Raw genomic sequence first — 13,709 nt, 5'->3', positions numbered from 1 at the left:
ATGTGACAATACGAGTGTCCTCTAACCGTATTCTGTTTATATATGACAATACGAGTGTCCTCTAACCGTATTCTGTTTATATATGACAATACGAGTGTCCTCTTGCCGTATTCTGTTTATATGTGACAATATGAGTGTCTTGTAGCGGTATGCTGTTTATATTTGACAGTACGATTGTCTTCTAGCCGTTTTCTGTTTATATGTGACAATACGAGTGTCTTCTAGCCGTATTATGTTTATATGTGACAATACGATTGCCTTGTAGCCGTATTATATTTATATGTGACAATACGAGTGTCTTCTAGCCGTATTCTGTTTATATGTGACAATACGATTGACTTCTAGCCGTATTATGTTTATATGTGACAATACGATTGTCTTGTAGCCGTATTCTGTTGATATGTGACAATACGAGTGTCTTCTAGCCGTATTCTGTTTATATGTGACAATACGAGTGTATTGTAGCCGTATTCTGTTTATATGTGACAATACGAGTGTCTTCTAGCCGTATTCTGTTTACATGTGACAATACGAGTGTCTTGTAGCCATATTCCGTTTATATGCGACAATACATGAGTCTTCTAGCCGTATGCCGTTCATATGTGACAATACGAGTCCTCTAGCCGTATTCTGTTTATATATGACAATACGAGTGTCCTCTAGCCGTATTCTGTTTTTATGTGACAATACGGGTGTCCTCTATTCGTATTCTGTTTATGTGTGACAATACGATTTTCTTGTATCCTTATTGTTCTACTCGAAATACCGACTTGAAGCATGCCTAAGGCACGTTCACGTTCCTCATTTGTCAACCTCGTTTAACGTTCCATCAGAAACTACTTCATAAATGAAAGTGGCTTTTCACAGACCATCTTTTATAGCCCCAGTCAGCATGATTTTCACATTCAATTTACCTTTTTCATGCTATGCATGCAATATGTTGTATTTTGGTGTTGTGTTTCATGAAGTGTTCAGGCAATCGTTTTTGTAAGTATTCGTCATGCATGGTCTATAAGGTAGTACGGTACTTATTCATTGATATTTTTAATGCTGATATACGCCCCATTCACATTTGTTATCAACAACTGGTGGTGCATTTTTAATGCTGTTTAGTATATTCATGTTTATATATACTATATAGATATGACTCTTGTAGCAATCTTGTAGTATGTGTATATATATTTATTTGTTTTATTTATACAATCCTCTGTTGCTACTGGTTGCTGGCGAAATAAAGATATGTTCTGTTCTGTTGTCCCATCAGTCTACAGGCTGGTAGGTACTGGGTTCTGATTTCAGTCGAGGCATGCGATTTTTAATCCAGATACCGACTCCAAACCCTGAGTGAGTGCTCTGCAAGGCTCAATGGGTAGGTGTAAACCACTTGCACCGACCAGTGACCCATAACTGGTTCAACAAAGGCCATGGTTTGTGCTATCCTGCCTGTGGGAAGCGCAAATAAAAGATCCCTTGCTGCTAATCGGAAAGAGTAGCCCATGTAGTGGCGACAGTGGGCTTCCTCTCAAAATCTGTGTGGTCCTTAACCATATGTCTGACGCATATAACCGTAAATAAAATGTGTTGAGTGCGTCGTTAAATAAAACATTTGTTTCTTTCTTTTTCTTTGCTCTGTTGTCCTTCGTGTAATTTCCTCCTAGTGAAACAGCGAGCCATGTGGTGTTGTGCTCCCGTTACGAGCTGTTGTTCAAAGCTCTACTTAAAGGCATACTGTCACGGATTTAAGGAACTTATTTGTCTAAAAATGGATAATAAATAAAAATTATATTAAATCTAGCTATCGCATCATCTTAACTGAACCATGATGGAATGAAATCCATGTCACCCCTCTCGGCAATTTTAGTTTTGAATTATGGACCATTGCCATAATTCAATAATCTTTTTACAAAATGTCATTAATAAATGGAGGGTGGTGGTTATGGTGGTTGAATAAAGTACATTTAGAGACAAATCAAATTATTTTTGTTCAGGTAATTATTTGTTAGACCATTAAATAGGTCAGTGGTCTGTGACAATATGCCTTTAAGAACAATTGGTACGCGTTTCAAACGTCGAGAGTTCTTCGTTCCGTTTGCAGACGACAGATATTTGAATAGATACTGTATACTAATCTAAGACAGATGGACTCGGTGGTTAAAGCAGACAAACATGGCCATAGATCAGCGTCTTATCAGGTTCGCAGCCTGGTACCGACTCCCATCCAGAGCGTGTATTAACGACTCAGTGGGTAAGTGTAAGTCTACTACACCAACCTTTCTCCCACTAACCATTAACAACCAACTACTAACCCACTGTCCTGGACAGACAGCCCAGATAGCTGAGGTGTGTGTGCCCAGGACCGCGTGCTTGAACCTTAATTGAATATAAGCACAAAAATAAGTTGAAATGTAACGATACGAAATGGAGGCTCGTTTAATATCTTATAAATCTCTCACACAACAGAAAAATGTTTGTTTTGTTTAACGACACCACTAGAGCACATTAATTTATTAATCATCGGCTATTGGATGTCAAAAATATGGTCCTTTTGACACAGCTATAAAGAGGAAACCCGCTACATGTTTTTCCATTAGTAGCAAGGGATCTTTTATATGCACCATCTCACAGACAGGATAGCATATACCACGGCCTTTGATAGACCAGTCGTGGTGTACTGGCTGGAACGAGAAATAGCCCAATGGGCCCACCGATCAATCGTGCATCAGGCGAGCGCTGTACCGAAGTTAACCTATAAGAACCATATTCCATATCTAACATTATAGCCATTTTAAAATCTGAATGATGTCCCAATATTCGAACAATGTCACTTTGCATCCTCCTACAATACCACTGAACTGGGTGCGTATTGATTCCATTTTCAGGAGGGCTACCCCCCCCCCCCCCCCCCCCCCCCCCCCCCCCCCCCCCCCCAACACACACACACACACACACACAACAAGTGCTGGAGCAAACCAGAACTTACCTGACAATGAACCAAAACCAACAACATCACAAACAACAAACACAACATTCCCATTGCTATAGGGTGGGGTTACGGGGGAATTGCCCAACTCCTCTTAAATCACACTTCTTTTTTACTCCCCAATCACACCTCGTTTTTCACCACAATGTAATATATTTTAATGTCGCCCCATAACATGACTCAAAGAAAATGCGATTGCCTCCCACACCAAATGCGGAAGATCATTTCTGACATTTCAAGATGTAGATAAAAGTTAAAAGTTTGTTTTGTTTATCAACACCACTGAAGCAAATTGATTAATTAATCATCAGCTATTGGATGTCAAACGTTTGGTAATTCTGTCAACAGAGAAAACGCGCTGCATCTTTCCTAATGCAGTAAGGGATCTGTCATATGCACTTTCCCACATACAGGAAAGTACATACCACGGCCTTTCATCAATTGTAGCGCACTGGATGGGACGAGAAAGAAAAAACCCAATCAGTTGAACGGATCCGCTTAGGTGGTTCGATCCTGCGACGCATGCACCTCAAGAAAGCGCTCGACTGACTGAGCTGAAAGCGGCCATGCATACTCTACACTACATTCCTTTACACATATATGATATAACTGCTTATGTTTTATAATATGTTAGCCGGTATTTGTATATATTATATGTGTGCCAATTCAAAAATAAAAATAAAGAATTATACAATAATAATAAATTAATGAATGAATGAATGATTGTTTAACGACACCCCAGCACAAAAATACACATCGGCTATTGGGTGTCACAAATGGTAAGTATATGAAACTATTTATAATAATAATAATAATAATAATAATAATAACTGTTGACAAAAAAACAACACACATTTAAATTTTCAACAAAACATTTAAAAATATAAAAATAGCCTTCGACACTAAAAATAAAGAATTATATAACAACAATAATAATAAATAAATAAATAAATAATAATAATAATAATAATAATAGACGGAAAAAACTCAACAACAAAAAAAGCATATTCAAATTTTCATCAAAACATTTAAAATACATAAAAATATAATTCCACACATTAACACTACAACAGCTACATCTTGTTTTAGCTACATAAAACAAGTGCAGCCTGTATAGAAGTTTGAAATTACAGTCTAGTTTAACACTATAGATATGTATTCAAATTACAACTTGTTTGCATACCATAAATATACAGAACTTCACATACGTTGTTTTCGCTTCCTGTTTATTGCACGAGTTTATTTTGCGCAAGAATATATACCACGAGACCTATTACATACCTTCCTTTATGTTTTACAAAAACTGTTTTTAATTTTACGTCATAACAATAAGTCAATTTGTTAAATCTATGATCAAAACTCCTTTCATGGATTCATTTAACGTCAAGAATCATACTCTCCGGCAGCCTTGTGTAATGTTTCAAATACCATATGACGTCATTTGTAAGTCATATATGACGTAAGTAAATAAAAAAATATATAATTGCAGTAAAAAGAAAAAGGGAATTCCCCATTTAAAAGTTCCGGTCCAGATTTCACACATATGTGCGATACAGGATAAATTTATTGCACGGTTTCAAAAGGCCTTTATCACTATAGTAATTTAAATAGGTATGCAATAAATATTAGAATTGTTATTATAATTATGGCAATCGTGTTGATAATTGGTTTACTAAAGATCCTGAATTAAATCTTGTTTATCCACACCACTGCAAAGTTTACATATTCACTTATATATATTTACATAGAAATAAACGCCCTTAATTAGACACCAGATGTTGTTGTTGTTTCTATTCGTACGTTTCATTGTACATTGCATGTCACAGACAATGCGTATCTGCGATTACAGGGGCGGATTCAGTGGGGCCCGAAGGGCCCCCCCCCCCCCCCCCCCCTTCCCCAAATTTTTTTTTGCGATAGTTATAATTTTATTATATAGTAATTTTCATTTTTTTACGATCTCCTCCAAACCTCCCCCAAAGTTCCATTGGCATTCCGCCTCATATCATTGCCCCCCCCCCCCCCTGGATTTTCTGGATCCGCCACTGGGTTTCGTTCGTAATTATCATAAACGCGCAAATGTTATCTGGCTATCACAGAAGATGAACAAGGATGAATAGTTACCAATTATTTTATTACAGAAGAAAATCACAAACAATGCGCAATTCACAATTAAAATATTACAAACACACTAGAGGAAAGAGATAAGCAGCATTTAATGCTCGGCAGTGAAAAGAGTTTGAAGGAAAACGATGCAAGTAACAATTTAAAGGGACATACCCTAGTTTTAAACACTTAGGCATATTTTTTACTATTATAGCCGTTTTTTGATAACTCGATTCATACCTTACTCAGATTTTATGGTTTAAATTATAAATTTCCGTACATTCGAAGTGTTTTTGGTCATCCTGGTGTTTTCAATATCACAAAATGCAATTATTATATTTTTACAAACGCACGTGCGTCTGAGAAGTAACAGTTATGAAGTCTAGTTTTAGTCTATTTTTAGAGGGTATTTCACCATTTTAAAGTCACAGGCTCATGTTTCACTCAATCGTAATTTTATTCAAATGTGTTACATGTTTGTAGATTAACTAAACTATGTGTTAGTGTTCACGGCTGCGAAGAGAATAAAATGGTACAAAATACACATTGCAACTAAGGTGCTCGGCCTGTACGATAAGAATTATCCAAAAAGAAGGAAAAAAGAGGCAGAATGGGACAGGACGTTTCAATGGCGTAGCAAACGGGGGATGGGGGGGGGGGGGGGGGTAAATGTGTGTAAATATAAAAGTGTGTGCCCCCCCCTCCCCACCACACCCTTGCACCTCTTTTCCAGATTCAGTATGGTAGTCTGCCTGATGAATAAAATAAATCAAAATTACTAATATTAATTAAACACCTAAACCGATAGTAAAATAATTCACCATTCTCAGTTATAAAGTAATTCTGCACATTATGTCATGAAGAAAATGTTATTCCAAATTATATATTCTCAAAATAATTCGATTAGTTTTTTACATGTATACATAGACTTTTTAACAGTTTGTTTTGATCCCAGACCGATCGCGCATCAAGCGAGCACTTTACCACTGGTCTACATACACACACACACCCCCCCCCCCCCCCCCCACACACACACACACAACAGGTGCTGGAGCAAACCAGAATCGATCATAGATCCCCGTCGGTGGTCCCATCAGGCTATTTCTCGTTCCAGCCAGTGCCCCACGACTGGTATATGAAAGGCCGTGGTATGCGCTATCCTGTCTGTGGGATGGTTCATATAAAAGATCCCTTGCTACTAATGGAAAAATGTAGCAGGTTTCCTCTCTATCACTTTGTCAAAATGACCATGTTTGACATCCAACAGCCGATGATTAATCAATCAATGTGATCTAGTGGTGATCATAGATCAACCACGCGTCAGACATGCGCTTTACCACTGGACTACAGGGGCTACAAATCGTTTTTGGCCTCACACATTGTCTCTCGTGATATTTCTCGTTCCAGCCAGTGCATCACATGAGTAGAAATGCAAGTTCTATTTTGGTTTTATGTTCCAGACCTAACTTCTAATTTTGTATTCCAAAATCCGCCAACTTCAAACTTCACTCACCCCCACCCCCACCCCTCTCCGCCCCGAACTTAGTCACTGGTGAGGTCAAAGGTTAAGCCCGAGATGGGCGTGTCTGAAAACCTGCGTGGTATACGGGCACGTACAAAGGCTCGCATGCTCATGACAGAACAGGCAAGACGTCTTGAACAGAGCTCCGGGTAAATATGGAAAATATGCACAGTATACCAAGTTTTAATTGTAAATACGAGCAGATTTAAATACTGACTGTTATTGTTCTCCTGGTCGCGTCTAATTAGTAATGTCTGGACAGGTAAAGAGGAAGAAGTCTAAACATTCTAAAACTGGCCACACCCCACCATTGAAAAGTACGTCCAAGATGGCCGCCGCCGCACCAACGCCTATTCCAGCCTCGGACATTCAGGTATCTGAAATTATTGCACAAGCTCATGACTCTTTGTATTCTGCTACACCGGAATCTTCTATGAGTGGTAATGATTCGATAAGTCGCTCACAAACGTCTCAAAAAGATGACGCTACTCCATTGAATGCAACTCACATTGTGGACACTTGAGTGCAAACAAATCAACCAGCATGTGTTGCACGAACATACAGTGAGTAACAGTGGTGGTAATATATTACCTGATGGCAATATGCACGCACAACACATGTCACAGCCAGTGAGTCACAGTACACCGTTGCATGTTACAGGTGAATGTAAACAAAACGTAACGCCTGGCACTACACCTGTCACTATGCCGCCACCGCCGCTATGTTTGAACCGCAGTGACTTACCAATGCAATATCCACCTCCGCCGTACCCTCCTCCAGTTAATATGCATGCACTGGTGACAGATATGCATGTAATGTGTGAGAAAATGAACAACATGGAGAGATTCATAGGAGTGAGACTATCGAAACTTGACTTGCTAGAAACGATATGTAGCAAATTTGAAAACTTGGAATTTTTTTTTTTGCGAAATGAAAGGTGAAATTCAAGAAATAAAAAATATACAAAAACAACATGAACACACAATGAAAGAAGCTGAACAGCAGCGTCACGACATTAATCATCGTGTTGAAAATTTGGAACACGAAAACAGTTACCTTGAAAATGAAAACTATGAACTGAAAGAAAATTTTCTACGATTCCAAACACATTCTATGAAATATAACATTATATTTGGTGGCATTCCCAGTAATGATACGGAGGCAGTTCTAAAAACATGTTTGAAGGACGAATTGGATATCCAGGAAGCGAACAGCATTATGTTCCAAAACGTACATCGTTTACGACCTCGTACTAATGGCAAACCACGCAGCATCATCGCCCGATTTAATCGCTTCAGCAATAATGATCGAGTATTTAAGGCAGTACCAGTGAAGTTCCGAAACAAACCCCAGTTCTCTGTACACCAGCAATATCCCTATGAAATAAACCAGAGGCGGTCCAGGTTAATCCCCAAGTTAAAAGAACTGAAACGAAGGGGCATCAGGGCAAAGCTGGTCTATGACCAGATTATGGTGAATGGTCGTCCATATGAACCATCGCAACCTGCACAACAGCAAACGAATGACGCGACTCGTTCACCCCTCAACACACAAAACACCACCCGTAAATAGGACAACACATCAGTCACATCTGAGGGTGGAGGGTGCTAAATGATTAAATCTAAATGATTAAATCCTGATTTTCATGTTTTAATACAAAAGTATGATATTTTAGTTTTTGCGGAGACAAAGTTGGACAAATATGATGAATTGCAATTACCTAACGGTTATGAATATCATGTGAAGAACAGAAAAGTTTGTGACAAGAAATCTGGTGGAATCATTGTTATTTATAAAAAGGTTTTAGCAAAAAGTATTAATTTTTTGAATTCTGAATCAGAATATGTTCTATGGTTTGAGGTTGTAAATATTTTGCCAGTTATGAATGATAAAATATTATTTGGATGTGTTTATATTCCACCAGAAAATACAAGGTATTCTTCTGATAATGCTTTTTATGAATTAGAAGACGAAATGATTATGTTTTCTAGTGATACTAACAATATTTTTCTCCTTGGTGATTTTAATTCCAGAACGTCTACAATGCTTGACTTTGTTATGCCTGATGAACACTTAATAGAAATGTTAGAAATAGTTAGTGACGAGTTACTTTTGGAAAATATGTTTTCATTTAAAAAACTTGTTGATTTAAATATTCCTTTAGAAAGAACCAGTGAGGATAGTACAAGACACAATAACTATGGTATAAAATTGATAGAAATGTGTAAACGTTGTGCCTTGTTTGTTGCCAATGGTCGGTTATTTAAAGATCAAAATTTTGGACGTATGACGTGTAAAGAGTCTAGTCTAGTTGATTATTTAATACTTGCAGCAGATGCCTTTAAATTACTTACTGAATTTGAAATCCTTGATTTTAACCCGATGTTCTCCGATATACACAGGCAGTTACACTTTGTAATAAGTTCCAATGACACTGCCCAGCTTCATGCAGATAACCCTGACATACACCTTAACCATATACGATGGGATGAAAATAAAGCAGACGAATTTAAACAGGCACTTAATGACGATGATTTGTTAGCAAAAATTAATGGAGCTTTGGATAGCCTTATTGATAGTGATAGTGTTACAACTGAACAGGTAAATCATATTGTAACCGATCTAGGTAGTTTATTTATCAATTCAGCAACCAGTGTGTTTGGTTTATCAAGAAATAGATATACTTCTGGTAATTCGAAGCCATGGTTTAACAAGGAGTGTAAAATAAAGAGAGATGCATTTCATGAAGTAAAAAACAGGTACTCAGCAAATAAGTCTAATGATGTCAAAATGTTATTGAAAAAAAGATCCAAAGAATACAAGAAAGAGCTTAATTTAAATTATAAAAAACATCAAGAAAAATGTGCCAAAGAACTTGATTCATTATCAAATTCTAACCCAAAAGCCTTTTGGAATACTTTGAATAAATTTTCAAATAATAAGCATAAAAACCATGATATTCCAATAAATATATTATATGAATATTTTAAAACGTTCAATGCAGATACGCATGTTGATATAGATGCTATAACGGACGATATAACACAAACGAATTGTGTGAAAATCCCTTGTTTGTCAACATTCTTAATGGTGTTATAACTGAAAATGAAATATCTGAAACAATCTTAAAGTTAAAAAATAACAAAGCTCCAGGTGCTGATGGAATACTTAACGAATATCTCAAAAAAATCTTCTCCTCTGTTAATCCCAGTCTATTTTAAGTTGTTTAATATTATATTAGACACGGGTATCATACCAGACAGCTGGACAGTGGGGATAATTAAACCAATATATAAAAATAAAGGTAACCCACAGCTATCTAATCAGTTGTGTTGGTAAACTGTTTACTGCCATTATCAATAACAGACTGAACCTTTTTGCTGTCAACAGTAGTTTATTATTTGCCAAAAAATATACATTTTATAGGCATACAAACATATTTACAATAAAATAATACATTGTACACATTGCAGGGAATGGTGAGGTCTACAGGATAGACCTTATAATACTGTAATGAAATAAATACATAAATATAAACATACTCATAAATCAAGGTTGTCTGTTCTATGTGTGGTAGCAGTTATCAAGTATGTACACAGTTTAATTAAGTCTCTTGAGTTATCGGTGGACAGTAGTTGTGTTAATTTCAGAGTTGATGGTTTATTATAATAATACGTTTTAATATATTTATCTCTTATAGTATAGTAGAACGGACAAACTAGAACAAAGTGATATTCTTCTTCTAGTACATTCATGTTGCAGAGATTACATATCCTATTGCTTCTATCGATATGCTGGTATCTGCCCGTTTCTATGGAGAGAATATGTGCAGAAAGTCTAAATTTACTCAAAATACGTTTATATTTCAGGGCGATATGTTTCTGAAGGTAAGGTTGTAGACAAAAATTATTAACAATGAATTTGTATAGGAGACACTTTGGAGAATTATTAAATACAGCAAACATAGCCTGAATAAATTGATCTGTCATTCTCTGCTTGAATAATGATAAAAATGTTCTGCTATTTTCTACATTTTGATTGTACCATATATGGCCAAAACCATTAGTGAGAAGGAGGTCTCGTACTTGATTAACCCAGTTGATGGTACGTGGTTTTCTTATGCACTCGTCATAGAGGGCGGTATAACACTCTTTTAAAATACAGTTATCTGTATTCAACAACTGTATCCAATATTTTACAATTCGTATATTCCTACTGATATACAGAGGTGATCGGCCTAATTCATAATACACCATCATATTAGTAGTGCTCCGTTTCACGCCTAAAATACGTTTACAAAATTGCAAATGTAGAATCTCGTGGCTGTTTGCTTTGTTAAAACCCCACACTTCACACCCATAAGATAAAATACTACTAATATATGTATCAAACAATGATAGTAAGGTTTCTGCATTTAAAAATTAGTTACTAGTTTTAGCAAATAAAGCAGCCATAGCTTTTCTACCTTGGTTGCATATTACCTTCTAAGAGGTGTTAAATTTTCCATTATAATGAAGACAGACCCCCAGGTAGTTAAAACTATCGACACTTTCTAAAATTTGTTCGTGATAGGTCCACTTTTCTTCAGGTTTCACATTTCCACCTTTTCTGAATACTATGATTTTACTTTTATTAATATTTACTTTTAAATTCCACTCAATTGTGTATATATACAAAGTGTCTAACATACCCTGCAATTCATGTACACTTTCAGAGGACAATATCGTATCATCGGCGTACATTAGAAGACAGAGGTGAAGCATATTTAACTGGTATAGACAGTCAGTGGTATTTAACAGTTCCATTTCTAAATCATTGACATATAAAGAAAATAAAAATGGCGAGAGGGCTTCTCCCTGAATTAGACCAGATTTGTACCAGAACGATTCAGATATTTTCCCCTGATATTTAACACATGATTTGATCTGACCATACATTGGTTTTACAACATTTACAAGCTTGCTATTTAATCCTAATTTATAATTTGTTTAGCCATAATGCCTTATGTTCAACAGTATCAAATGCTTTACTATAGTCAATAAAGGCACAATATAGTCTTTTCTTATTGCCAAGCGTAAGAGTTATAAGGCTATGTAAAGCAAAAATAGCGTCAACTGTGCTGAAACCAGGCCTGAAGCCAAACTGGGCATCAGATATTATATTGTAGGTTGAACTCACATTCAGTAATCTATTGTTTAAAATTGAGGTAAACAATTTTGCTAAGTGGCTCATGAGAGTAATACCTCTATAATTGTTTACATCGTTTTTATCTCCCTTTTTAAATATGGGAATAATAGTGCCGTTGCACCAGTTCTCTGGAAAGATACCCGAATCTAAAATAACATTAAAAAGTTTACAGAGAATAGGTACCATTATATCTTTACATTCCGTGAAAAACTCATATAATATACCATCTATTCCGGGGCTTTTGTTATCTTTAACTTTACTTAACGCAAATAGGATCTCTTGTTCAGTAATTCGACTGTCTAATTCTTCATACAAGGCTTGATTATTTTGATCAGTGCAATCGTTCGTTCCTTGTGTATTATCGTCTTGCTTAGAACCAACGAGGTCTTTGAAGTATATATTTAACAAATTCGTCTATTGTTATGTTACAGTTATGCCTTTTTTTAGATTTATTAAATTTCTTGTAAAATGCTTTGGGGTTGTTTTTCCTGAGAGTACCAATCATATTTCCTTCTTGCATCAGGTAAGATGAACGCAGTTTCCTTTGTAATAACTTGTATTTATTCTTAGCTTCTGATAATTTAAATCTATTCAGATGGCTACGATTGTAATTGAATTGTCAGAGAGTATAGCTGTACCTATTATACAACTTTGTGCATTCCTCATTGAACCAAGGCTTGTATTCATGAACAATACCGCGTGTGTTTGTGTGTACTGAGCAGTTGTTACCCGTTCGCGTTTCGCGCTTACAGGTCTCGTTAAAAATATCGTGGAGCAGCACTGTCAAGTTATTAACGCACTCATTAACTCGTATATATATGTTTTGTTACCACTTTTACAAGTACACGTTGGTTCATTTGCGCCATCTTGTTTTCTTAATAACATGAATATAGGTGCATGATCAGAGTAAATATTAAAATCCCCAACAAAGAAATCGTGTATAACATCTAAAGAATATTTAGAATATATCTACAATACAATAATCTATTACGCTTGTTCCGTTTTTGTTATAGAATGTGATTTTTCCGGTGCAGTCACTAGCCGACCTGCCGTTTACTATTCTTACGCCAGACGCTATACACATGTTTATAATTAAGCCCCAGTCCCATATAAGCACGGATGGACACGGCAGTCCCGGAAAGTGCCGGATCCCGCCGGATCAAGATCCGGGACGATCCGTGCTCTTTTTTGGGGGTTTTGAGCGTCGACGGTCGTCCAACGACCATCACGCCGGTGGCAACACGGCAGCTACACGGACGAACCCGTACAAACACGGACAAACACGGACAAACACGGCAGCAACACGCAATCAACACGGCGCCCACACGGATGACCAAGGACCGTCCTGGACAGTCACGGCAGAGCGACGGACTAACACGGACCAACACGGCAGAGACACGGACAGCCCCGGATAAACACGGACCAACACGGCGTCTACACGGACCATCCCGGACCTACACGGCAGCGACACGGACCAACACGGCAGCGACACGGACCAGCACGGTCCACCCCGGACCGTCAATAACTTGTATGAAAACAGGCTGATTTTCGGTGATTCCATCATTCTGCAATCGGATCTCGAACGTGTCACATCGTATTTCAGCATATTATACATTACCGAAAACGTCAAAATGCCAGCCAAAAAGAAACCTACTGTCAAAGTGGGCCTTCCAGTTACCAAAAGGTCGTCACGAGCAGCATCTGCAACCGAAGAAGCAACAGAACAACAGCAACAACAAGAAACAAGATCGCGATCAAGATCCTTCACAAGTACAAGCATCAGCACCACCCACAGCTATTGCCGCTAAGAAGGAGAACCCTATGCTGTACACGAAGAGCATGAAGGAATACAAAAACACGGCAAAGAAGATAGACCTCTGGAATTCAAAGGCAGCAGAGCTTGATCTGGAGTCC

The sequence above is a fragment of the Gigantopelta aegis genome, chromosome 13 (assembly GCF_016097555.1).
Source record: "Gigantopelta aegis isolate Gae_Host chromosome 13, Gae_host_genome, whole genome shotgun sequence".
In the NCBI taxonomy this organism is placed as follows: domain Eukaryota; kingdom Metazoa; phylum Mollusca; class Gastropoda; order Neomphalida; family Peltospiridae; genus Gigantopelta; species Gigantopelta aegis.
This window is presented reverse-complemented; position numbering follows the sequence as displayed.